Genomic DNA, 25,991 nt, shown 5'->3' on the forward strand with positions numbered 1-25,991 from the left:
CACACACATACAAACATCAATAATATGCTTATGAACACATACATAGGCATAGATATGTTCCCTTGCATGGATAATATATAGTTTGGGGGCACACATGAATGAACACACACTCACATGCACACAACTAAGAACACACATAGATGCATACATATACATACACATAGTAAGAACCTCATTATGTTGGCCTCTTTGCTGTCTCTGGGCCTATGTGTAGAGATACACATATGAATATGCCACCCTGTGTGTGTGAGCTCACGTGCATGTATGCAGAATGTGTGCATGTGCCCCTATTTTCATGTGTTTCTGTGTATATGAGCATATGTGTGTGCTGTGTGTGTGCACATATAAATGAACATATGTGCATTTTTTGTGTGCAAGTGCACGCATATGCACAGGCACCTACTTCCCTCCTGTCTCCGACTCTCGCATCTTTAACCTATACTGGCTCCATTTGTGCCCAGTTTGCCCTGCTACTAACTGACCCGTTTGTTTTCATGAGAACTAATTCATACTCGGGTATGATAACAAGTTGCTTCTTTTCAAAAGCAATTTTTATTTTTAAACTTCAAAGGCTAAAACAAAACAAACAGACTATCTGACGGTGGCGTCTGTGTTCCTAGTAAGGTTGAGGACTATCTTGAGCCGCTGAAACTGCCCTCAATACACAGCTATTACTCTGTCTTGGTACGAGCTAAGAGCCCACCCCTGAGTGAGACAGTCTACGTGGCTTTTCGGATTGTGCCCATCCTTGTCACCTCATTCCCCTCCCCCATTCACCACTTTTCCCAAGATAAATCAGCCAGGTCAGCCACCACATTTTGATGAAAAAGAAACAAGTTAGTCTTTTGACTGGACAAAGTCCGCCTTTCCAGGGGCCGAGGACCGGGGCAGTCAGGAGCATGTGGAATCGGTGCTGCAGGGGCCAAGACAAGGCTCGTTTTGTGTTCTGGGACAAAGATAAAGTGTCCTGGCAAGATGGGGCCAGGGCCTTTCCAGCGCCAGCTCTGGCAGACGGGATTGGCTGGCTGTGAGACAACTCACCCCGTGTGACTGGATGGCCCAGCTTCCCACCACCTCCTCCCCTCTCGTAAGCAAACAATCGAGAGCGGTGAGACAGTCATGAAAGTAAGCTCTTCACCCTTCCTGGCCACCTGGCATGCCTGGACATGGGCATCCTCAGATCCTGCCGACTGGGACTTGCCAGGTCAGGAGCCTTAATTCGCTTCTTTCCTTGCCTTGGGAGAGGCAAAGCCGGTCTCGGCTCTAGGTCAGGTGACTTTGGACTGATTGAGCCTCCGGCTACCTTTGGAAAGCGCATAGCTGCAGGACAATTTCGGCTGTACAGATTCGGTGACGTGCTGCAGTCTAATAACAGCGAGACACAGGCTGGATGCGGAGAGGGTTCTCGGGCTTCAGGACGCCGCTTTGCATCTGGTGTCTCATCTGATTTTCAATGTCACCCCTGCGCAGGAAGCAGGGTGCTCATTCCCGCTGAGTTAGAAACTGACGCTCTAGGGAGGAAAGACACCGGCCAGGTGATGGTACAAGTTAACAATTGGGCAAGGTGGCAAGAAAATCTCTGTCATGTTTGAGAATTAGCATTTTGGCCATACCCCTGGCCCTGTGTACCGCTATGCTGTCTGCAGAGAATGTCCCTCCCCCACCCCAGCTAAGGGGCTTGGCCTTTTCTGACAACCTAACCCAGAGCAGGAAGAAATTCACTTTTCACTGGGAAAACTTACATGCTATTTTTATTTATTTTTTCTATGTGGAAGTTTTTTTTTTTTTTTTGAGTTTTGAGTCAGGGTTACCCTGTGTAGCCCTGACTGTCCTGGAACTCACTCTGTAGACCAGGCTGGCCTCAGATTCAAGAGGTCCACCTGCCTCTGCCTCCTGAGTGCTGGGATTAAAGGTGTGTGCCACCGCTGCCCTATGTGGAAGATTTGCAAGTGGGCGTGCTTGATTATATGGCTTAGTGACTGGACAGCTCTTGTTGACACCTACTCTCCTGGTTGTCAGACACAGAGGAGCAAGACAGAAGCGGTCCTGGCCTCTGGGAGCTGATATTCGGCCCAAAGCTCTGGGTTCTAGTTGTACAGCAGAATCATTTTCGGGGTAATGTTGACTTTTTGGATAGCTATGTCTTGTGCTAGGGCCACGAGACTTTAAGCAGAGTGATTCTAGGAGCAGCCTTTGCTGAGAACTGCAGTATGAAGAAGGATAGAAATGAATGACTGCCTAGAAATGAAAATTGGCCTAGGGAAGAGAATCCATTAAAAGAAATAGGGTTGCAGCAACATAGTTCAGCCCGTGGGGCCACTGGTGAGGAGCCTACAGCAGGAGGGACCCACAGAAGCTCCTGAATACACCATGGGAAATTAGGGGGCATGGGCCCAGGGCATGGGGAGAGCAAGGGCCAAAGCAGGGAAAGAGTGGGCTGGAGTGTGCCTACTAGTAAGGCAATTTGTTGCTGGAAAGTCGCAGGTGGACCAGAAGGCCCAGAGGGGTCTATAGTTCCCAAAGGCCAGAAGGAGCTCACACTGCCCCAAGGTCCATTCTATCTTTACGCTGTAACCCAGATGGTAAGGAAGGCCTAGGCTGGTGTATTCAAGGGCTGATCCCCAGTTCTCCTCCTACCCACCCTGCTCCCAAACCCGCCCCAGCTCACAGAAGCCTGGGGAAGGGAATAATGAACAGGGAGAGAAGAAGGGAAGTCAGAGGCTTTAGAAAGTCTGTCGCTGCTATACAGATGGGTGTAGCTGCCTGGGTCTTTGAGAGGGTCAGAACTAGGGAGTGCTCTGGCCTCACAACCATGGCATCCAGGGTCACACACCGTGGTGAATAGCCAGTAAGGAAGCCATGAGCTCTGAGCTTGGCTTGGATTCTACAGCACCTTGCTCAACACATATCCAGAGTCATCCACGCTAAAGGGTACCTTAGAGTAACGTTTCAGAGAGTTGAGATAGACTTGTGTTCCGATAGCACAGACCTTGTTCTTTTTTTATTAGGAGTCTAAATGTTGTGTTCTCTGTGTTAAGAGTCTGCGCTCAGATGCTGGGTCATGCTATCTGTTAGAAGGTGGGTTGCCTTGGAGCTTTAGACGGGAATGTTGGTAAGAATTGTGTTTTAAAATGTTGAATTAAAACACGAATCTGTGTTCGCACATTCTGTTTGTAATAGGATTTTAGGGCATTATGCTAAAATATGTTATTGCATTGGAACGTAGTGTCAGTGTGTTTTGTTAGGATGGTGTGTGTAAACTTAAATCAAGAGGAAGCTCATGGAACTGTGGGAGTTTGGGAAGAACGACGCCTAGCCTGAATGTCAGAGAAAAGATCTGGGCTGAGTCTTGACAAAGGCTCCTCTGAACTTTGCCTTTGTGGACTAGGTGTCCCTGCTATTCCAGCAGGGCTTGCTAGCCAGCGTCGCCTGTAAGTCCTCTTTCCTTCTGTGGATCAGGCTCTGAGCATAGGACTCTCACTCTTTGTCTCCTGAGAAGGGGAGAGGGAGGCTCTTTACCACGGAGATGGATCTTACCTGGGAACAATGGACTTTCTGGGAGTAAATAGCTTCTTCACTGACAGAAAAAGGATGAGGATCCACGGACCAGGCGGAGAGAACTGCAGACCTCATGGGTGAGAGCCTGGGGGGCTGGAAGCCCGCTGCTCACGCTTGGTCTTGTCAGGATCCAAGCTCTCTCCCAACAGCCTTTGCAGCCTCCACTGCTGACTGTGCTGCTGCTGAGCAATAGGAGGCGATGCTGAACTCTGACCACCTAGGACCACACCCCAGGGCCCAGGGAGGTCCTATAACTCTTGAGTTCTCCATTCCTGTGCGGGTCAGGCTCATCCAGAACAGGCTTTGAGCAAGTGCTTTGAGCAAAAATATCCTGGGCTTCCCCACACCAACTCACGCTGCTTCTCACTCACTGGAAACCAAAGCAAGCCATGCCAAGGCAGCCTGGGAATCCACACACTCCCAGAGGCTCTGATGACCAGGCACCTCAGGTTTGCAGATTTCTAACAGCGCAAGCAATCCCAAGACAACGAGGGAGCTAAAAGCACAGTCCAGTTAATGTCCATGAGATCTTGTCTTGATCAGTTTTGTAGTTATAATAGAATACTTGAGACAATTTGCATACCTAACTAATTTACACTAGGGTTCTAAAAGTGGGGGAAGGGCAGCATGTGAAACAAAACTCTACTAGGCTTTTTTGGGGGTGCTTGATGTTTCAACCATGGAGAAGAAATGGAGGAAAGGGGGTGTATTGGTTAGTTTTATGTCATCTTGACACAAGCTAGGGTCATCTGAGACAGGCAACCTCAACAGAGAAAACACCTCTGAAAGATCAGACTATAGGCAAGTCTGACGGACATTTTCCTAATTAGTGTTTGATGGGGGAGAGCCCAGCCCGTTGTGTGTGGTCCCATCTCTGAACAGGTGGCTCCGGGTTCCATAAGAAAGCAGGTCAAGCAAGCCATGGGGACCAAGGCAGCCAGTAGCAGTACTTCATGGCCTCTGCATCAGCTCCTGCCTCCAGGTTCCTGCCCTGTTGACTTCTTGTTCTGACTTCCCATAAATGGACTGTTACTCTTTCAGCCCCTGGATGGATTTGTAAGCTGGTAAACCCTTTCCTCCCCAGGTTGCTTTGGTCATGGTGTTTCTACCTAGCAATAGTCACCCTAACTAAGACAGGGGATTTATGCTCAGAAGAGACAGAGCAAAGGAGCCACTCTTTTTGTAAGGATGCTCTAACAGAAACTAGCAGGGCCCAAACACCTCTTAGAGGCTCCATCCCATCTCAGCATGTCACAGTAGAGAGGGACTCACCCATTAACCTGAACTTTGGTACAAACAGACCGTAGCAGTGTTCTTGCGCAAGCCACTTCCTGGCAGGCTCGGCACCTTTCACTGCATAATGATGTGATGTCTGTGGCCTCGCTGAACTAGAGACACACCGGCACAATGTTTGGCTCAGTTCCTATCAACTGACAAGGACCCTGAGCCCTAGAGAGCTTAAAGCTGTCCAGGCGTGGGTAGCTCCGTGCTCTTCTATGTGTTCTAGTCCTGGAGAATGAGATTCATGCTTCGTGGTCATCCTACAATGGAAGGAAAAGTCTAAGGAGAAAGGAGCAGAATTGGGGCAGTTTTTCTGTGGGAACTGGGACCAGAAAGCATCAGGTTTTGTAAATCAACTATCCCGATACTTTTTCCTTAAATCTTATTTTTGAGATTATAATATAACTACAACATTTCTCTCTTCCCTTTTGCCCCTCCAAACCATCCCAATATACCCCTCCTTGCTCTACTTCAATATATACACTCTTATTTTGTATATACATATATGTCCCTATATATAACCTGTTGAGTCCATATGATGTACTTGTATGTATGTTTGCAGGGCTGACCATTTGGTACCAGATAACCTCTCTCAGCTTTCCTCAGTTGCCTTTAGTTCTTGTGTCTGTTTGAGCCCTCGTGGGCTTTTCTCCATCCAGTGTGGCATGTCCATTGGTATCATCCTTGCTGGGTACACATTTGGGCAGGCATGTTGGTGAGACTTCATGGGTGTATCTTCTGATATTACTAGAAGACACAGTTTCATAGCAAACTCTATGATCCTCTATCTTTTAGTCTTTCTGCTCCTCTCCTGCAGTTTCCCTGGGTCTTAGGTGCAAGAGTATTTTGTAGATGTAGCCACTGGAACTGGGCTCCATAATTACGCATTTTGATTGGTTGTGGATTTCTGTTGTCTTCTCCATCCATTACAAAGAGACTTACTTGTTGAGGGGTCAAGCCTACATTTATCTGTGGGTATAAGGACAAATATTTATAGATTGTTGTTAGGGGTACTACTTCTGAGGGCAGATGAGGACTTCAAAGTCAGGAGGCTGGGCTTGGCTCTAGACCCAAGTAGCTTCATTGGCTGGTGTCTTACCTAGGTTTTTATCACTGTGATAAAGCCCTATAGCCAAAAGTAGCTTGGGGAGGAAGATTTACTTCACCTGACAGCTTCTAGTCATTCATGAGGGGAAGTCAGGGCAGGAACTTGGAGGCCAAGACCAGTGGAACACAGCTTCTGGCTCACTTTCACTGGCTTGCTCAATTTTTTTTCTAAACCCCAGGAACACCTGCCCAGGAACTGTATGGCCTACAGTGGGCCAGGTCTTTTTACATCAATCACCAATCAAGAAACTGCCCCACTGACCAATCTGATGGGGGCGTTTTCTCAGTTGAGACGTCCTCTTCTCAGATGACTCTAGCTTGTGTCGTGTTGACATAAACCCCAACCACAACTGGCTGGTTGCTTTCCAGTTCAGTTATCTCATCTGTAAAATAAAGCCTAAAAGAGAACTCTTCTTCTTCCTTTTTTTTTCTTGTGGGTCCAGTGAACTTTATTAATGATATTTAAAAGAGTAGGGCAGCCCCACGGCCATCACATCATAGCTTCCCAGAAGGCTCATCCACAATCTTCTGAGTGGCAGTGATGTTGTCGACTATGGTCATGAATCCCTCCACAATGCCAAAGTTGTCATGGATGACCTTGGCCAAGGAGACTAAGCAGTTGGTAGTGCAGGAAGCATTGCTGACAGTCTTGAGTGGGTTGCCATACCTCTCATGGTTCATACTCATAACAACCATGGGGGCATCAGTAGAAGGGACAGAGATTATGACACTTTTGACCTACCCTTCAAGTGGTCCCTAGTCTTCTCCATGGTGGTGAAGACACCAGTAGACTCCACGACATACTCGGCATCAGCGTCACTCCATTTGATGTTGGTGGCACCATCTTGCTCCTGGAAGATGCCAATGGCCTTCCCATTGATGACAAGCTTCCCATTCCCAGCCTTGAATGTACCATTGAACTTGCTATGAGTAGAGTCATACTGGAACATGGAGACCATGTAGTTGAGGTCAATAAAAGGGTAAGTGATGGCAACAATTTTCACTTTTCCAGATGCGGTAGCATTTCTGGTACCCAGGTGCCCAATATGGTCAAATCCATTTACTCTGACTTCGCCTTCAAGTCTTGGGGACAAGGTTGGCACTTCATGAGAAGATATGGCTGTCTCTGAAACAGGGAGGAGTGGACAGCCTAAAAGAGAATTTTTTAAAAAGTTCCTATATTTTATTACCGGACAAACTCCAACTTAAACACGACCAAGTCTCCAGGTTGAAAATGTTGAACTCCATCTGATTGGACTGATGGAGGACCATGATTCAATATAAACTTTGTGGTGCCACTGCATGAATCCTTACAGACCCAGCTTTGCTCTCCTCCAGTGTCTTCTCTTGGAGTTGTACCTAAATTTGTTACCAGTTTTCATCCTAATCCACTGAGGAACAGGACGATTTTGCTCTTGGATCTTGGCCAGGAATCACTTGATTCTGAAAGTCTTGTGAGAAGACACAGCAAGAAGCTGAGTCAGGCATACAGTACATGACAGTGCAGGAAAGGTGAGGAGGAGGTCCTAACTGGAAGAACAGGATTCGAGAATCTTATTTATTTATTTATTTATTTATTTATTTATTTATTTATTTTGATTTTAGAGACAGGGTTTTTCCGTAGCTTTTTGGTTCCTGTCCTGGAACTAGCTCTTATCGACCAGGCTGGCCTCGAACTCACAGAGATCCGCCTGCCTCTGCCTCCCGAGTGCTGGGATTAAAGGCGTGCACCACCATCACCCGGCTCGAGAACCTTTTTTTAAAGATTTTTTATTTATTTCTATCATTTTGCTTATTCATGTTCACGGTACATGGGGGGGCATTTGTGTGCCGTGGTGTGCGTGTGCATGTCAAAAGATAAATTTTAGGAGTCAGTTGCCTCTTTTCACTGTGGTTCCCCAGACTACCATTCAGATTTGCAGGCTTGTAGGCAAGTTATTTTACCTGCTTAGTCATCTTGATGGCCTGACAGTTTTATTTTAACTCTATAAGGCCACCATGGGAGTAAAATTTTCATTTTGTATAACATGAATACAGAAAAGGCTGTCATTGGCCTTCTGTGGCAGAGGGCAGAGGACCGAGCACCATTGAAAGTGGGCAGTGACAAGGGAAGTGGACGGAGAGGTGTGACAGAGGAATCACAGAGTATGGGGAGCATCCTAAAGAAACGGCATGTGACAGGCAGGGTGATGGAGAGTCTGTCTGAATGCTCCCTTTACGGTTAGCTTGCTGTGTGACCTTCAGTTGGTACCCTACCTGTCTGGGTTTCAGTGTCCTCCTAGGATGCACCAGCTCCAATTGCAAAAGCCTTTTGAGCTTCCAGGTTCCCCTGATGTGTACTCACAAACCTTGGAATGCTTGGCTGGGGAAGCTAGATCTACCTGTCCAAGAATCTGTGTTCTTTCTTGATGACCAGCAACAATCCGCAGAACTTAACTCTTGCTGGGGACGGTGGGAATTGAGCAAACACGTATAGTAAGTTTCGGGGCTGCATCTAAGAAGGGAATGAGCCCCACTGCGTTTCTGCCCTCAGGACTCACATTCAAAGGGTGACTCTGCCATTTGCTGCATGTCTGCGTAAAAGCCTCACATCTTCTCAGCATATTGACATTTCAGAAATAAATATATAATGTTCCTCTGTATCTCTCTTAAAGTCACAATTGATTTAAAGGGCATATTATATGACGGTATAATCACCCCAGATTTCTCTCGGTCACCCTTTACATGAAATACCTTTTTTATCATTTTACTCTCATTTCGTGCATATTGTTGGATCCGAGGAAAATCTCTTATAGACACCAGATAGTTGAATTTTTATCTTAATTGAATCCATTCATCGGCTTATGCCTTTGTGCATGTATGATGTGTGTGCATGTGTGTTTTTGTGAGCACACATATGTATGTTCACCGTGGTGTTTGTATGGGAATCAGAGGACAGCCTCAGGAGTCAGTCCTCAACCCCCACCCCTTTGTTTAAGGGAGTGTTCTTGTGTTGTCTGGTATTGTGTACACCAGACTGATCGGCCCCTTAAGTTTCCTGAGAATCTCTGGTCTGCACCTCTGTCTTGCCACAGGAGTGGGATGACAGAACACACCACTGCCTGGCTTTATGTGGGTCCTGGGACTTTCACCCAGACTTGGTGTTTGTGTGGCAAGTGCTCTACCCACTGAGCCATTTTCCCAGCTCAGTGTGTGTATGCCTTTTGATCGGAAAGTTTACCCATTTACATTTAACTGAGTTACTGAGACTTACTTTTGCCATTTTGTTTTACTTGTTCCATGTCTTCTGGTATTTTGCCCTCCATTTCCTCCTCAACCACTTTCTTCTGTATTTAACTGGTTCTTTTGTAGTTCTGTTTTTATTTCTCATTTTTCTTTAGTGTGTTTTGATACTTTTTTTCCCAGAATACTCCCCTGCTACTCATCCCCCACCCACCCACCACTCCCGTTATCCCGGCTGTTAAATGTTACAGTTTCATTCTCTGAGACAAGGTATCACCCTGTAGTATTTGCTTGCTTGAAACTTGCTATGTAGACCAGGCTAGCCTAGAACTTGCAGTGATCCTCCTGTCTCTCTCTGCGAGCTGGGGTTACTGATGCTTACCACCATGCCTGGCAATGATGCACACATTCCTTTTAAAACAAGTGTGGATGACTGGGGATCTTTCCTTAGTTTGGAGCCAAGATTATTCAAAGATTAAACCAAGCCGACTCCAGCTGTGTGCCCGGCTTGTTTTCTGCCAAGTGGCAGTGTTACTGATGGTGCCTAGGGCTGCCCCACGGTCTTTTAGTTTTCTTTGATAAATCACATATCGATCCTGATCAAAGATACTATTTTTCTCTCCTTGATTTCTGAGGAATTTTCAGGATATAATTTAAATGTTTCCAGTTAGAGTCTGATGAAGCTTGACACAGCCACGTCTCACTATTTGGGACACAACAACACCTGTTTCATATTGTCACCAGTTAGCATCTTCTAGTTTTATATCTTTGTCTTTTCAAGACATTGAATTTATGGTAGTAGCTCTTACCCTCACACATCTTAGCTTTTAGTCAGTAGTCTCAAAGTTATTAAAGTAAAACAGTGATGCTGACAATCACCAAACGCGGCTTATAGGACTCTAAACATCTCTGTTTACCTCCAAAACTCAACAGTGTAGCAAAGTAACAACAAATAAGACTCCTCCTCAGAAGAAAAAAAACCTCCCTATTGACCAAGCTAAACTAACAAGAAATACCTTCACAACTGCTACTTTCCAGAAGTTAAAAACAGTTATTGTAGACTAAAGCTATAAAGATTCAAGTTAACATTTCACTGAAAATTCCTAGGAGGCTTTTGCAGTCTGTCAAAATGAGGGGAGTTGATTTGGTCACATCATTGGATTATTTTATAGAAAACCTCAGGTTCCGCCGTGTTCTCTCTGAGAAACATAATGTTTCAATGGCCACACACGGCCATATAAGTATGGCCCAGACTCTCCATAAACTAATGTGTGCTTTTATAATAACATACCAACATAGTTAGCAGTCACATATTCATTCTTTTACATTAAAATAGCCTCATAAAGACAAATCACCTATGATGGAAAATATTTATTATTGTTTTTTAAGATTATAGTATAATTACATCATTTTTCCTTCCCTTTATTCCCTCTAAACCCCTTCTCTCTAACCCCCGTGCTCTCTTTCAATTCTTGCCCTTTTTTCTTTAATTACTGTTACATATATGCATAAGCACACAATACATATCTTAATATATAAATGCAATCTGATCAGCCTGTATAATTATATATATGCACATATATATGTGTGTACATATATACGTATACACACACACACACACACACACACGTTTTCAGGCTGACCATTGGTCTTGGATAAATAATGCTGTATCCTCCCTGAGGAAGACTCTACTCCTACTCTCAACATTCCTTAGTTGCAGGCAGTTCTTTGTCTAAGGCTGAGGTTTTGTGATCACTCTGTCTTCCACGTTAGCATATCTGTTGGTGACATCCTTGCCCAGGTCTTATTTAGGTAGCCATGTTGGTGAGCCACCCCACACTGAATATACCTGATCTCACCTGTTGATGAACATTTAAAGTATGTTCTACCCATGCTGTAGTTCTATGACCTGTCAGACTGCAGCTATTTCTTCCTGACTTTCACAGGGATTACACATACCCGACTTCTTAAACTGTAAGCGTCACCCCATGTAAGATCGCACAGCTGAATGTGGGAGGCGGGAAAATCTGGCAACAGCAAAAGGTTGCCGAATGCGTAACAACGAGCCATGCATCAAAACCAAACTGGAACGAATCTGAAGTTTCAGGTAGTGTTTCGCCCATGTTGCGTGGAACTTCATGGAAGCTTTGGTTCTGAACATACATGTGCATTTCATACTACACATGCCATGGTGCCGAGTAGCCCTGAAGTCCCCGGCTTCTGCCCAGGGTCACAGATGGCTTATTATGTATGCCTTCCACAGTCTGGCCACAGCATCTGTGGTCTATTGGGTGTCCTGCTCCTGTTTCTTTAACAGAGCCCGTGGGTAGTCTCTGCTTGAGAGAGATCAGAGTCAAAATAAACAGAGAGTAGCATGCAAGTGGCATCGCAACATGCTGGCGTGTTGTGAGTAAGGTCTGCAGGAAGAAAACCAGGAGCAGGACAGCTACCTCGTCTAGTCCAGTACAGCAGCTGCACTAGGGAAACATTGGAGCTGAGCCCAACAGAGGCCAGAGAACTCCCACTGTTTCGAAAGCCGCTGTTCCTTAACTGGATGTATACTTGGTTGTTATAAACTTTAGTTGTTATCCAGAGCTTTTGCATCTATTCATCCTGCTCCTGAGTGTGTTAGTTTGATGTTTCTATGGAGGAATGATAATTGGAGTTTTCTAGTTTGCAAAAGCAAGCTGGCAGAGGCAACACTCTAGAAACGCATTGATGTGGACAACATACTGGCGTGGTGTTCGTGGAGGGAGGGGTTAGAGATGAGATACAAAAAGACCACGGTGGGGGGGGTAGGAGTGGCTTTTGAGCTGCAGAGAAAAGAAGGAAGAGAAGCCGGGAGAAGAACAAGAGCTTGGAGTAGAAAATCTGGTTTGTCTTGAGTCCTGTTGTTAAGGGAGGCGGAGAAGATGGAGCAGCGCCAAGACCAGCAGTTTAGCCCCTGTTCGTTGAGGGTAGGAACTCATGAAGGGTATAAGGAGACTTTGTCGCTTTGTTCAAAAGGGACAAGGTTGCTGTTCTGATGAAGCCTAGAGCTGAAGCAAATAGACCAAGGAACAGACTACGTAGATACCTGGGCAAGCGATAGAGCCAGAGTGTGGGAATCAGGGGCAGCGTTTGGCAACAATTAAGAGGCTGAGCGTTTAATAGCAACAGATTGGCAGATCGCTGACGACTTTCCGGAAGAGAGCCAAGGAAGGCCTGGCTGAGGAAACCGAGTCTGGCAGGGAGGAAGGGAAATGCTCTGGCTTCACGCTCTGTCCCTCTTAGGAAAGGAGATATGTTGTTTCTCTGGGCCTGGCTGAGACAGTATCTTTGAGGTCTATACTTTTCAAACGGAAACCCTTGAGAAAAAAAACGAGAAAGCTGGGGCCCAAGGGAGGAATGTGAGCACGTACTTGTTCCTCCATCCTGCGGTGAGTCAGTTCCCTCTCATGCTGAAGTGTCAGCATTTTTAGTGTGTCTGAGGATAGGCAGAGAATTCCAGAGTCAAGCTTATCCGGCCAGGGTCCTGACCCCACTGGCTCACACTGTGAGGTCCTGTAGGCCATTGCTCTTCTCTGAACCTGTTTTCTCATCTGTCCCACAGAGGTGACAATAGTCCTGAAACCCTGGTAAGGATGAGCCACACAAAGTGCTCCGCGGGGTTCCTGTTCATTGTAAGTGCTCCTTATTGACATTCCTAACGATATTATGATTATTGCGATAGCTCTGCTCTTTCCTTTTCCATTTTTATTGATTTTTTGGGGGGAAATATCACACAACGCACCCCAGTCCCACTCATCTCCTAGTTCCTCCATGTCCACAAGTCACTCTGGTAGTGCCCCCCCCCACCAAAAAGGCTAAAAAAGAATAAAAATAAACAAAAAGAAAAAAGAAAGAAAAATACTTCTCGCCTCCGCCTTCCCCCCTCCCCCACCCCAGGCCCCTGTCATTCATCTTAGCAGCACTGGCAGCTGCTGTGTGTCATGCAGTAGACCCTTTTGTCCGAACAGCTTTACATGCAAATGGTCAGGTCAGGTTCAAGGTCTCTGACTTTGGTACATCATCAATACTGGACCCCCACCGACTTTCATCTCCAATATCCTGCCGTCGCCCTGGGTGGCAGGAGGCAGCCACCCTGGAACCTTACCAGTAGGCCACAGCCACATGGTGATACACAGATTAATAGAAATGGGTTAATTTAAGATGTAAGAATTAGCTAGAAATATGCCTAAGCTATTGGCCAAGCAGTGTTGTAATTAAGACAGTTTCTGTGTGATTATTCCGGTCTTAGTGGTCAGGAAGCGAACAAGCACTCCCCTGTTACAGATGTGTGCCTGGGTGGTAGCTGAAGTGGTCAGTTCAAGCTGCTAGGACCACTCCTCTCAGGTGAGGGGTGGAACGGGCTCTCCCAGGCCCAAGGTGAGGAGTGGGGACGAGCAAATGTGGAAAGCCAGTTCTCTTATTAGCAGCAGGAATCTTCAGGGTCCATTATCCTAGGTCTGGGGAGTTTCAGGGCAGGCTCTCCTCTGTGTGTGTGGAGCAGGTCACTCTGGGCCAGTGAGGGGTGGGGCCAGCTCAGCAGAGCCCTCGCACTTTGACACATGTTTTACATGCCCCCCTGTGGTAACATGGGCAACAGACGTCTACACATACCCCAACTATGGCAGGACCACAGAGCCAGAAGTGGTCACTGGCAGTAGTTTGGAGCTGGATTTCACCATGGCCCCAGGTAGCAGCGCAGGCCTTTCAGATCCAGATGTGGCCAGCAGCAGTGTGGTCCCTGGTCGCCACCCCAGCCCCAGGTGGCGATTCAGATCTCCGGCCGCCATTTGGCCCAATGGCAATGGGAGCCAGAGACCTCAACCCAGACTCTGGCTGTGGCAGGGCCACTGACTCGGAAATGGCCCCAAGCCTCAGCTCAGGTACGGGTATCAATATGGCCCTGGGTGGCAGTGCTGGCCACGCTGGTTGAGGACACCAAGATGGCCTCAGGTGTCAGCCTGGGCATCTGCACTGCCTTCGGTGGTAACCAGAGCCTTGGACATCGATGCAGACCCTGGCTCTAGTGGGGCCACAGATATAGACATGGACCTAGGCAGCAATTCAGACCCTGACAACACCATGGCCGTAGGTAGCAGCCCAAACCACTGAGGTTGGCATGATCCAGCAGCAACATCTCCTTCAGACCCCAAAATGGCTACAGGTGGTGGTCTAGAGGCAGAGGGGGGTGTTAGTGGCAATGTGGATCATGAACATCACCATAGGGCCAGGCTGCCCTAGAACCCTGGACCTACACATGGTCATGGGTGACATCCCTAGCCTGGATGTCACTATGGCCCCAGGAGGTTGCACAGGCCACTCAGATCTGCATTGCTCTAGCTGCAAGGTGACCGTTGTAAAATAGCGTGACTCCAGGTGGCAGCCCGGATCTCTGGTATGTGCCTGGCCTTTGGTAGTACCAGGAGCCATGGACAGCAACACAGACCTTGGCTGCAGCAGGGTCACACACCCAGACATGGCTCCAGGCTACAGCTCAGCCTGGGTGTTACCAAGGCCTTGGGTTGCTACGCAGAGTACTCAGGTCTGCACAGTTACGGTGGCCTCCTGACCTTCGGAAAACAACATGGCCTCAGGTTTCGGTCCAGACCCAGTTTCTGCACTGTCTACCATGAAAACAAGAACCCTGGACATCAACTCAGTCCTGGGCTATGATAGGACCATGAACCCCGACACGGCCCTCAGCTGCAGCCCGGGCCCAGAAGTCTCCATGGCTCAGGGTCATAGCTCTACTTTTAAACAAAGGATCCTGTACTTGGTTTGAGACACCCTTATAGAGCCCCAGACTCTAGATTGGTCCTGTGTCCAAGAATATCAGGTAGATTCCTTCTCCCTGTTTGCTCCTTCTAAGCCACCTGTTCCCAGGCTCTGAAGGCTGTCCTAAGATGAAATTCAATGCCAGGGGTGAAAGGGAAGGACGGCAACAGGAAAAACCCGGGGAGCCGGCGCTCACGCTTCATAGGCGGACGACAATGTCCTTAAGGTCGGTTTGGAGTTGCATGTGCCACGGCGACAGGAACTTTGCAGTGCTCAGAGTCTGATTATAAGCTGCTGACCTCAGGGCATGGGAGGAGAGTGTCCCTGGGTTCCCCATCCCCCTGCCAGGACTGGGGCAGGAACAGAGGCCGCCATTCTGAAGGTTCTGTCAGAAAGCACACGGTGGTAGGTTACTGGTTACCACCTAAGCCAAGCCCTTGATCTGCATGTTTGAGGAAACCCTTTGTTCCTTTCAAATCTCTATTCTCTCAGCTGGCTGGTACAGTGACTGGAACAGTCAGGGTTTTTTTTCTTTCTTTTTTTTTTTTTCTTTCTTCCTTTTCTCTTTGGATTTTTTAAAAATAACTGGTTTGTGAGTTCAGACAGAATTGGGTTCCAGGCTTGGTTCAGGGCCAGGGACTTCTGCATCTTTTTAACCCCTTCAAAGGCCCAGGAAAGAGGAAGAACCTGGAGACTAATGGGGGCGGGGGAGGAGGTAGAGAGGTGCCCTCTAGCTCAGGGTCTAACATGGTGAGATCGACAGGGTAGTGAACAGGTGTACACAACCTATGATCAGCAAGGGTTTGACAGACACAGGTGGCGAATGATTTTTACCATCTACAATAAAATAGGGAAAATAGTTTTTTGAGTATACTGCCAGAGGGCAGCAGTCTGAGGTACAATTAGAGTTCTGCCTATCACACAATGTTGGGGGGCAGTGTGTCCATGTTAGAGAAGCACTTTCGGTTAGGATGAGTGTCTTGTGCACAATTGCCTAGCATGTCATTCACGACATGAAAGGGGGCATACAGCTCAGATTAGCCGGTGTACAGTCTAGGAGATTAACATGAGTTGCCACGCACATAATTTCCAGTTTTGCAATCTCTGGCATGCAAATAAGGTCTATGCAAATCGTGGTCATGCAAATATGGACAGCCCTGGCTGATGGCAAAGGTTTGGGTCATAGAGCACTTGGCTCTGTGATATGCAACGCTTCAAGACTGGCAGTTAGGGATTCCTGGAACATGTTCATGAAGATTCCTTAATTGGGACTAGGCTCCATTTTCTGGTTTCCTATTAATGGCCCTTCCATTCACAAAAGACACAGAGAGAATGATGGGGTTCCCTATGCTGTCTGAACTCCAGGTTCCCCACCTCTTTCTGGAGCTCAAGGAGCCCCAGGAGTCGTGGCTTCTTCCCTCTTTTATTGCTTCATGCCTGACATTGTTAATCACATTCCCGCGAGCACTTTGGATTCTCAGATCTCTGAGAATGCTTCTCAACACGGTGCTCCACTTATCTACCACCAACTGTGGTTGGCCTTCAAACTGAGACCTTTCTCCCATCCTGAGACAAGATCATCTCCAAGAGACCAACAGGAAGTGACTATGCAATAAATATTTGTGGAATGAACGGATGACTGTTTTTAGCTCTTGTAATATGCCAGGACTGTTGTAAGAATGTTCTTGACTTTAATATAATGTATATGGGAGATGGACAGCAAACAAACAAGGGGGAAAAATAACATCACATGCTAGGTAATGAGCAGTTCTAACAAATGAACAGGCATCAAGCAAAAGAAAGTGTCAGCGGCCAGGGCACATGGAGGATAAGAAGTCAGGAAAAGCCCTCGAAGGCCGGAACATAGAAAAGCAGAAGCCAACACAATGAAGGTCTCCCGAGAGCCCTCTAGATATTTGGTCTAACTTGATCTGACTGCAAGACTTCAGTCTTTTAAGAAAGATCCTAGAGGTCTAGGAAAGATTAGTTACTCTTCTACTGTTGTTACAAAGCACCATGACCAAATCAATTTATACAATAAGGCATTTAATTGGGAGTTCAGAGCTCCAGAGGACTGGAGTTGATGACCACCATGGTGGGAGCATAGCACTGGAGCAGAAGCTAAAAGTTCACATCTGATCTGCAGGCAAAAGGTAGAGAGAGGGAGGGAAGGGGGGAGGGAGGGAAGTGGGGGAGAGAAACTGGAAAGGCTTTGGGATTTTGAAACTTCAATTTCTACCCCCAATGACAAACCTCTTCCAACAACTATATCTTCTAATCCTTCCCAAGCAGTTTCACCAACCGAGGACCAAGTTGGTGAATATATGGAGATGGAGACCACGGGGACCACTCTCATCCAAACCACCACACCTAAGGATCTAGGGTTCTGTAGCACATAGATTTCCACTGCTCCCATGTTGTAAGACTATGATTCCACTGTTCTTTGTAACCCTGAGATTCTAAGATTCCCTGGAACACTGATGCTTAAATATACCAGGAAACATTGTCTACCCTTTCCCCCTTACTCCTAAGGAATAGGTTTTAAAAATACATTTTTATTTCCTATTTTAAAAAATAGATTAAGAAAAAAAAACAGTCAAAAACATCTATTCCGATTCTAAGTGTCATAGTCAACTAGAGGCAGCACAGGGGTCCTTGTGTCTACAGATAAGCACTCGGGGAGCCTGGAATGTTGGCACACAGGGCTGTGTAACTGGTGGTTTCTCCTCTGCCCACCAGTTTCCAAATAACCACTCTGAGACTTAATATTAATTACAAACTGTTGGCCTGTTATCTCAGGCTTATTATTAACTAGCTCTTACAACTTAAATTAACCCATTTCTATTATTCTATATTTTACCACGAGGCTTGTGACTTGCTACCTCAAATCTTGCTTCTCTGGCGGTTGCAGGCATTTCTCTGACTCCACCCCTTTTCTTCCTGTATCCTACCTGACTCTACTATGTATGGCTATTGGTCAAATCAGTTTCTTTATTAACCAATGGTAGATCAAGATCATGATGAAGGAATCTACAGAGAGAGCTGAACCAAGTTCATGGAAACTCAGGAACTCCGGACCAACAGCTGTGGAGCTTCCATGGGACTGAACTAGGTCTCCACATGTGGGAGACAGTGGTGAAGCTTGGACTATCTGTGAGGCACCTGGCAGTAGGACCAGGATCTATCCCTGGTGCATGAGCTAGCTTATTGGAGCCCATTCCCTGTGGTGGGATACCATGCTCAGCCTTATTGTGGGGGGAGCTGGTTCTGCCCCAACTTAATATGCCAGACTTTGTTGACTACTCTTGGGAACCCTTACCCACTGGGAGGACTGAATGGAAAGTGGGCTGGGGGTAGGCAGGGAGGTTAGGAGGAGAACTGTGGATGGAATGTAAAATGAAATTAGAAAATGAATTTTAAAAGACATATTCACAGCATACAGAGAGTCATTTCTCATCCGTGTTGTTCCTTCAAGGGAAGGAAGGCTACACCTGCTACTCACCCAGAAGGCTGGGGGCGATTGCACATTCTGACCCACTGTCCTTTGTGCTGTCTGTGGGGCTGGAGGCCACACCCACTCCCAGACCCTCATCATAAATGTTAGTATTGTTGTTTGCTTGTTTTTTTCAATCTATAGAATCCCTCTTTATGGAAGGTGTCACATGGGCTTTCCAAAGAGTTTAATGTAGTCACATCTGTTCTTTATTTAACTTTATTTCTCAAGAAGATTTATATATATATTTTGTGTGAACACTGTATTGAGTTAATTATCACCAAGAAAATTTTATCAAATTGTGCTGTGTTTAAATATGGCTTAAAATAAACCACTTGGGGTCAGATTCCCAAGGTTTGGACCAACTCTGGCTTCTTATTCATGTTGAATAGGACTGACTTTCTGCCTCCCACGGATCACCGCTGGATGCAAAGGTTGCAGAGACCCCCACAACTTGGAGAAGGTAAGAAAAATTTTCTCTAAATAGACGCAGAGGGTAGGAGTTCAGTCGTCTTATCCAAGGAGTTTCAGCTGTAAGAGAGAATGAAATAATACGGGTTCGTCTCAGTCCTCTGAGCAAAGCATTTTGTACAATTATTGAGATGTCTTTTAGCAAAATATTCAAAGACTTACACAAGTGACTGTAAAATTCTTGGTTTCCTGAACAAGGAACCACGGATGTTGCCAGCTGGAAAGGCATAGGAGCTAATGTGAAAAGAACCCACGAAAAGGGGAACAAAATTCCTGTCATATTATTTTGCGGTCTAGACTGCAGTGATGTACTGCCTGGATCCCTTCCAAGACGATCATAAAGAGGAAGATCCTCTGGACACATCTCAGCAGGGGGTACTGTGCCTACATTTAATGAGACTGATTTAGATACATGCACCGCCTCCCCTTTCAAACACCTCAATTTTATAATCATGTACACCAAATATTCATTCTCATCAATCTGATTCAGAAATACAGTCCATGCCGCCTCACTTCCAGAGACTACTTATACAAGATAAGGAACATAATCAACAGGAAATGATTGGACCGAACCTCTCACCATGCCAGTTCTTACGATGCCTATGATTTTAAATCCTCAGGACCCAAATATGTGTCAACAGTACCAATTTACTTTTGAGTTCTCAAAGAACTTCAGAAAATCTGATGCCGCCAATGGCGTGCCTGCTCTATTTACTGATACGTTAGGGGAAAATTTAAGCAGGGATATTGTTACTCCTTGGGACAATAAGCAAGTATGTGAAGCTTCCGCCCAGGACAATACTTGATATGGAAAGCAAGATAGTATGATGAATGTGATGAACAGGCAGAAGGTAACCATGGCAATGACGTCCTTATCAATTCTACATGCTTTGAGGAGGGGGACGATATAGCGATGCTCTACTACAGACGAATGTCTTGGCCCCGTGTTTTGACCCAGCACACCTTTGTGCGCTGCAAGCCCAGAGAATTGGTCCTGATCGTGGAGAAACTGCGGACTCGCTGGCCACTAAAACAGAAGGTCAGTGAGCCTTGGTCTGAGTTTCCTGTTCAAGTTAAGAGGCTGTGGAAGAGGAAGTAACTCGTGGGGAAGCTGCAGATATCCTGACCAGGCAGCTCAGGTTTGCTAGAGCCAGCAGAGGGTGCAGAGCTGCTACAGCACCAGTAAGACACGGTGACTCTTCTAAGTGGGTGACCGTCACGCAGGATGTTGGCAGCCGTCTCACGCTGCATCAGTCACTGCTGCAGCGATTCACAAAACTGCTCGAAGGGGACCTTGCTTTGAATGAGGAAATAAAGGACACTGGAAAAAATTAGTGCCCAAAAAAAAAAAAATCTAGTAATCCAGCCCCTTGTCTGTGCCCATAATGTCAAAGAGGAAAACATTGGGCTAAGGAATGTCAATTCAAATTTGACAAGGATGGTAAGCCTTTAAACTCCCAAGGGGGCAATCCCCAGCCCAAGAATCAAGGGTAAAATTGACCCAGACAATCAAAGATGAACCAGACTCTAAAGCAGTATCCAGTCATTCAGAGACAGTGCAATGGGATTAATTTCCTTTGCCTTAAGGACAATACAGTTATCTGAGGATAGACATCATATGTTGGCCTTACATATGGAAAACGATTCCATTAAAAGTATTCTAGATACTGGCGCAGGTCATTCCATTATTATCAAGAGCAGAGCCCCCACATTGCCAGTGTCTAGAGGCCCACCTTTACAAGGTGTTGGCCGCCAATGGGACTCTTTAAAAAGTACTGTCTTAAATCAGACTGACGAAGAGTCTTCCTCTGGCACTGTGCAGCCTGACATTGTCCCAGGACGCTCATATAATCTGTGGGGAACAGATATATTGTAACAAATGCAAGCAGTGCTTACCATTGCTACAACAAATCACCTGATAATTATAATACAAGGAAGTATACCCCCTAATTGGGGTCATTGATCAAGAGCCAGCCATACAGCCTTTAAAAATACAATGGGTCTCTGATGACCCAGTGTGGACTGATCAATGGCCCCTTCATGGGGAAAAATTAAAAAAGGCCCAACTTCCAGTGCAGGAACAATTACAGCTAGTTCATAGAACCTTTAGTCAGTCCCTGGAATTCCCCTATTTTTGTAATTCATAAAAGGAGAAGAATAATTTTTCACTGTTACATGATATCAGGGGCGTAAATGCTACTGTGAAAACAGTGGGTCCCTCCAGCAAGGGCCCCTGGCTCCTGTTATGATTCCTCAAGACATTCAGTGTTACACTTGCCTTAAAAGATGGCCTTTTCTCTGTTCCTTTACATCATAATAAGGAATGCTTTGCATTCTCTCTTCCTGCTTTAAACAACCAACAGCCAACGAATGACCTGATATCAGTGGAAAGTTTTATCAAAAGGGATTTCCCAAGTCACTGTTCATTCATTAAATGGACGACACTTTGCTCTCTGGCTCATCTAATCGATCCTTAAATGAGTGCTTCGCTTCCACAGTAAATGCAAAGAGAACAAATTTAAACCTAGTTCCAGATAAAATTAAAAGCAATCACTTTACGATTATTTAGGATGTTATTACACAACAAGTCCTCCATCATCCTCTACTTAGAACTTCCCAAACAATTTTCCTTTAGTTACTTACAAAAACGTTTGGGCCATTATCAGTTTGGTACGTCCTTATCACTATCACTACTAAAGATCTGGCTGTGTTCTTTATGTTACTTTCCAGAGATTGCCAGTTATACTTGATCAGAAACATAAAACTCAAAAGCAGAAGGAGTTATTGGTTTATTAAATAATATTGCTGATAAAAGTGGTCTCTAAGAATTAATCCCTTACTTCCTTATCTATGACTTATCTATCCTTCCTCCTCATCACCTACTGGGATTATAGACCAACAAGGTAATGGAATTATAGAAATTTATGCAAGTCATAATTATCTGCAACTCCTTGTTTACAAGAAATTACACACTGGATAATGGTGGAAAGGAGACTTCTTAAACAAGTTAGTGGTAAAGAACCTACAGAAATCACTATACCATTAAATAAAATGCAGGTTGATTATTTGTTTCACACTGATAATAATTGGCAGGTAATATCATCATGTTCCTCGGGATGTATAGATAATCATTAACCCAACGATCCCCCTTTTAGGATTTTTTTGAAGATACCCCATGAGTATTACCTACAATTACAACTAATGAATCCTACAGAGATCCCGTTTAATGCTATTACAGATGGTTCTTCAAGAGGACAAGGAGTTTATGTTTTATATACAGATTCCACATCCTCCACAAAATAAATTGTACCCACCTCGGTTGCCTTCCCTCACAGAAATCAATCAGCTTTTATTAGATGTTTCTCAGGCATTGAATATTGCAACTGACTCTGTGGATTGTGCTCAAACCATTTCTCTATTAGAAGCTTCAAGACTTAAACCCAAGCCCACTACTGATGTTATTTCATAATTATTTCTCTCCCTTCAGATATCCATATGATAATGAACTCAACCTTTTTCATAATTCATATTCCTGCTCATTCTAATTTGCCAGGTCCGTTAGCATCCGCTAGTGCTTAAGATGAGGCGCTGGCTGCCTCCTTGCCCCTAGTACTTTCCTTAAAGGCCACTCAAAAATCTCAAGAACTTCTTCATCAAAATGAAAAACGTTACAAGTACAATTCTCTTTACCCCATGAACAAGCACAACACATCATTCACGCCTGATCTTTTTCTTCTTTCACCTCACTGCCCTCTGCTGGCGTAATTGATCCTCAAGGATTAAAACCCAGTGCCATTTGGCAAACAGATACCTCGGAAATTTGAAATTTAAAATATGCTCATGGAACAGTTGATACTTTTTCTAATATGATTGTTACTTCTGTTCACAGGGTGAGACCATCTTGGATGTCGTCAATCATTTATTATACACTGTTTTTTTTTTCCCCAGGATTTCCATTACAACTAAAAACCGATAATGGTTCTGCTTACACTAGCAAGTGCTTTAAGGAATTTTGCAGTATATAGAATATTAATCATGTTAGTGAAATCCCTTGCAACACACAGGGTCAAGCTATTGTGGAATGACAGCATCTAATACTTAAATGGCAAATTTTTTAAAAGGTGGTTTATACACCCACTTAAATCCCTACACACCACGCTACATTTAGCCAGGTTTACTTTAACGTTTTGCACTTTAAAGAATATTGCTTCTTTGGCTGCCCAAAACATTTAGCCCTAAAGGAGATACAACCTAAATTATTTGTTAAATGAAAATATCTAGAAACTAATCCGTGGAAATGACTTAGTTATTCTAATATCAGCGTGAGGTTATGCTTAAGTCTTTCCCAAGATGAGGTCCCAGATGGCTCTAGCTACAGTACATCTGACCAGGACAGCACTGATTTAGGGACACATTAAGACTTCAACTCATCAAGCCAAGACCTTGGAAAGACAACAGGACACAATACTATTGACTCCAAAATGATGCTGTTATATTTACTAACTATATTACATGTTAATTCTCAGCTTGTCACTATAGACTCCAAATGCCAGTATGTCCTTATAGAAGACAGTACAATGCTGTTTTGCCATGTTGAGGACTATTTTTACGCTTTTTTTAAAATTACCAGTACCAGACATGATTACTAGAATGCAAAAGCGGTTTCAAAATTGGCCTGCATGATTAGTAACACTACAGCAAACATGTTAGCAGAAATCAACCAAGAAATGGGTGAGTTGAGAACCACAGTTTTACAGACCAGAGCTTGCTGTGGGCTATTTGTACACTGTGGAGATTTATTGCTGTGACTGATGTAATGAAAAGCTGAATGGCCAATAGCTAGGCAGGAGGTATAGGAAGGAGTTCCAGGGAGCGAAAGGAAGAGCAGGAGAAATCTAGGTGTGCGGAGAAGCCAGAAAACATGGAGGGGAAACAGGAGGTGCGCGATGGAAGAGAGGTAATGGCATGTGATAGAATGTAGATGAATATAAATGGGTTAATTTAAATTATAAGAACAATTTAAGAACAAGGCTAAGCTATAGGTCAAGCTTTCATAATTAATAAGTCTCTGTGTCATTATTTGGGAGCTGGCTGGAGGGACAGAAAACGACTCATTACAAGAGCTACTATTATAGATTATCTGTTGCTCAAGCACAATCTTGATTGTCAACAATTTCCTGGCATGTGTTGCTTTAATCTGACAGATTTTCAGATTTTTCTCATAGTATTGATGATCAAATTAATGATCTGCAAAAAGAGATAAACAAAGTCTCTCAAAGGACCTCTGAATGGCCATCATGGTTAAGATGACTTTTTCCTTTCCTCGCTCCTCTGCTAGCTGTTCTTACAGTTCTGCTTTGCTTGCTTGTAATAGCTAGAGGAGCCATGCAGGTAATGGAGAACACCTTGGCTTCGACTGTGCCCACAACTTTTTCCCTTGAAAATAAAAAGTGGGAGATGCAGGAAGCACGGAAGTCCTTGTGCTCATAGATAAGCCCTAGAGGAACCTGGAATGTCGGCATTCGGGGTCATGTCTTCAAGGGAAGTAATGCTACACCTGTTATCCACCCAGAAGGCTGGGAAAAGATGTGCTTTCCAGCCTGGTGTGGAGGGTGACCACATTCCCCAGACCCTTCTCATAGACTTATTTGTCCCATTCAAACTACAGAACCTATCTTTATGGACGACATCACATGTACTTTACAAAGAGTTTCAATGTAGTCCTGCCCAATCCTTGTTTTGCTTACTTTGCTCCTCGAAGAGCCTTCCGTCTGCTTTGTTATGCATGTGGGATTAAGTTAATTGTAAGCAGGAAAGTTTCCACCCAAATTGTGCTGTGCTTAAATATGCCTAAAATAAACACTTGGGGTCAGACTCCCAAGGTTGTGTTGAAACCAACTGCTTTCTTGCCTCTCACAAATCGTCTGGCTGTGGAGGTCTCAGAGCCCTCCCGCAGTAAACAAAAGGTCTAATGTTGCTCTGAAAGTTTAGTTGCAGCAATTTCATACATGCCCATTCCTGAAGTAGCTGCAAATATAAAGACGAATGAGACCCTCTGGTGGCAGCACTGTGCCTGGCACCTGAGGTTGCTGCTTCTGGGGTTGGGCAAAGTCTCATCAGTCAAAATTCTAATAAGCTTGATCAAACACTTAGAATTGTGAGAGTGTGGTGGTTTGAAAGAAAATGGCCCCCCAAAAGGAGTAGCATGATTAGGGGGTGTGGCTTTGTTGGAGTAGGTATGGCTTTGTTGGAGGAAGTGTGTCACAGTGGGAGTGGGCCTTGAGGTCTCCTATGCTCAAAGCTTGATGTAGGATTCCCCTCTGTATGCTATGAATATCTTTTATTGCCATTGGTTAAGAAAGAAGCTGCTTTGACCTACGGCAGGGCAGAATATAGGTAGGTAGGGAAACTAAACAATGCAGGAAGAAAGAAGGCAGAGTCATGCAGACACCATGTAGCTGCCTAAGGAGAAAGATGCCAGAACTTAGCCAGGAAACCACAGCCTCATGGCAATACACAGATTAATATAAATGATTTAATTTAAGATATAAGAGCTAGTTAGGAATAAGCCTGAGACATTGACCAAACAGTGTTGTAATTAATATAGTTTTGTGTGATTATTCAGGTCTGAGTGCCCAGGAAATGAACGTACAGTCTCCATTTACACAAGCTACTCTCAGTGTTACCGCCTACTTCCTGTTGCCTTCCAATCAAGATGTAGCCAGAACCATACCATGTCTGCCTGCTTTCTACCATGCTCTCCACCGTGATGATAATGGACTGAACTTCTGAAGTGTAAGCAAGCCACCACAATTGAATGGTTTCCTTTGTAAGAGTTGCCCTGGTCATGGTGTCTCTTCACAGCAATGGAAACCCTAACTAAGACAGGATAGACAGCAAGCATGTGCTCTCTAGAGGCCCAAGCCAGACCATACGCCAGCATGGAGGAGGGTAGGTGGGCACACCCCTAGTTGAGGAACTACTTGCATTTGATTGCTTCTGGGAGAGGGAAAGTCAGTTTTTTTTTAATGCCGTACTGTGGGACAAACCTCACTCC

The 25,991-nt window shown here is 45.1% G+C and overlaps 1 protein-coding gene and 2 pseudogenes across 1 annotated transcript in view; 1 reads left to right on the forward strand and 2 right to left on the reverse strand.

Moving 5' to 3' along the window:
* The first annotated feature begins 609 nt into the window (after positions 1–609).
* LOC126496769 (signal-regulatory protein beta-1-like) overlaps positions 610–25,991 on the forward strand; it is a 73,193-nt gene continuing 47,811 nt past the window's right edge. Inside the window, exons 1-6 of the mRNA XM_050134374.1 lie at positions 610–1,204; positions 12,761–16,571; positions 18,446–18,569; positions 18,856–19,973; positions 22,824–23,891; positions 25,560–25,729. The gene's annotated coding sequence lies outside the window, so the exon portion shown is untranslated. The remainder of the gene's footprint in view (positions 1,205–12,760; positions 16,572–18,445; positions 18,570–18,855; positions 19,974–22,823; positions 23,892–25,559; positions 25,730–25,991) is intronic.
* Positions 6,409–7,250, reverse strand: LOC126494932 (glyceraldehyde-3-phosphate dehydrogenase-like; annotated as a pseudogene).
* Positions 7,130–13,985, reverse strand: LOC126494934 (60S ribosomal protein L39-like; annotated as a pseudogene).

The sequence above is a fragment of the Alexandromys fortis genome, unplaced genomic scaffold (assembly GCF_014885135.2).
Source record: "Alexandromys fortis isolate MF-2015 unplaced genomic scaffold, M_Fortis_MF-2015_v1.1 scaffold_6, whole genome shotgun sequence".
Classification (NCBI taxonomy): domain Eukaryota; kingdom Metazoa; phylum Chordata; class Mammalia; order Rodentia; family Cricetidae; genus Alexandromys; species Alexandromys fortis.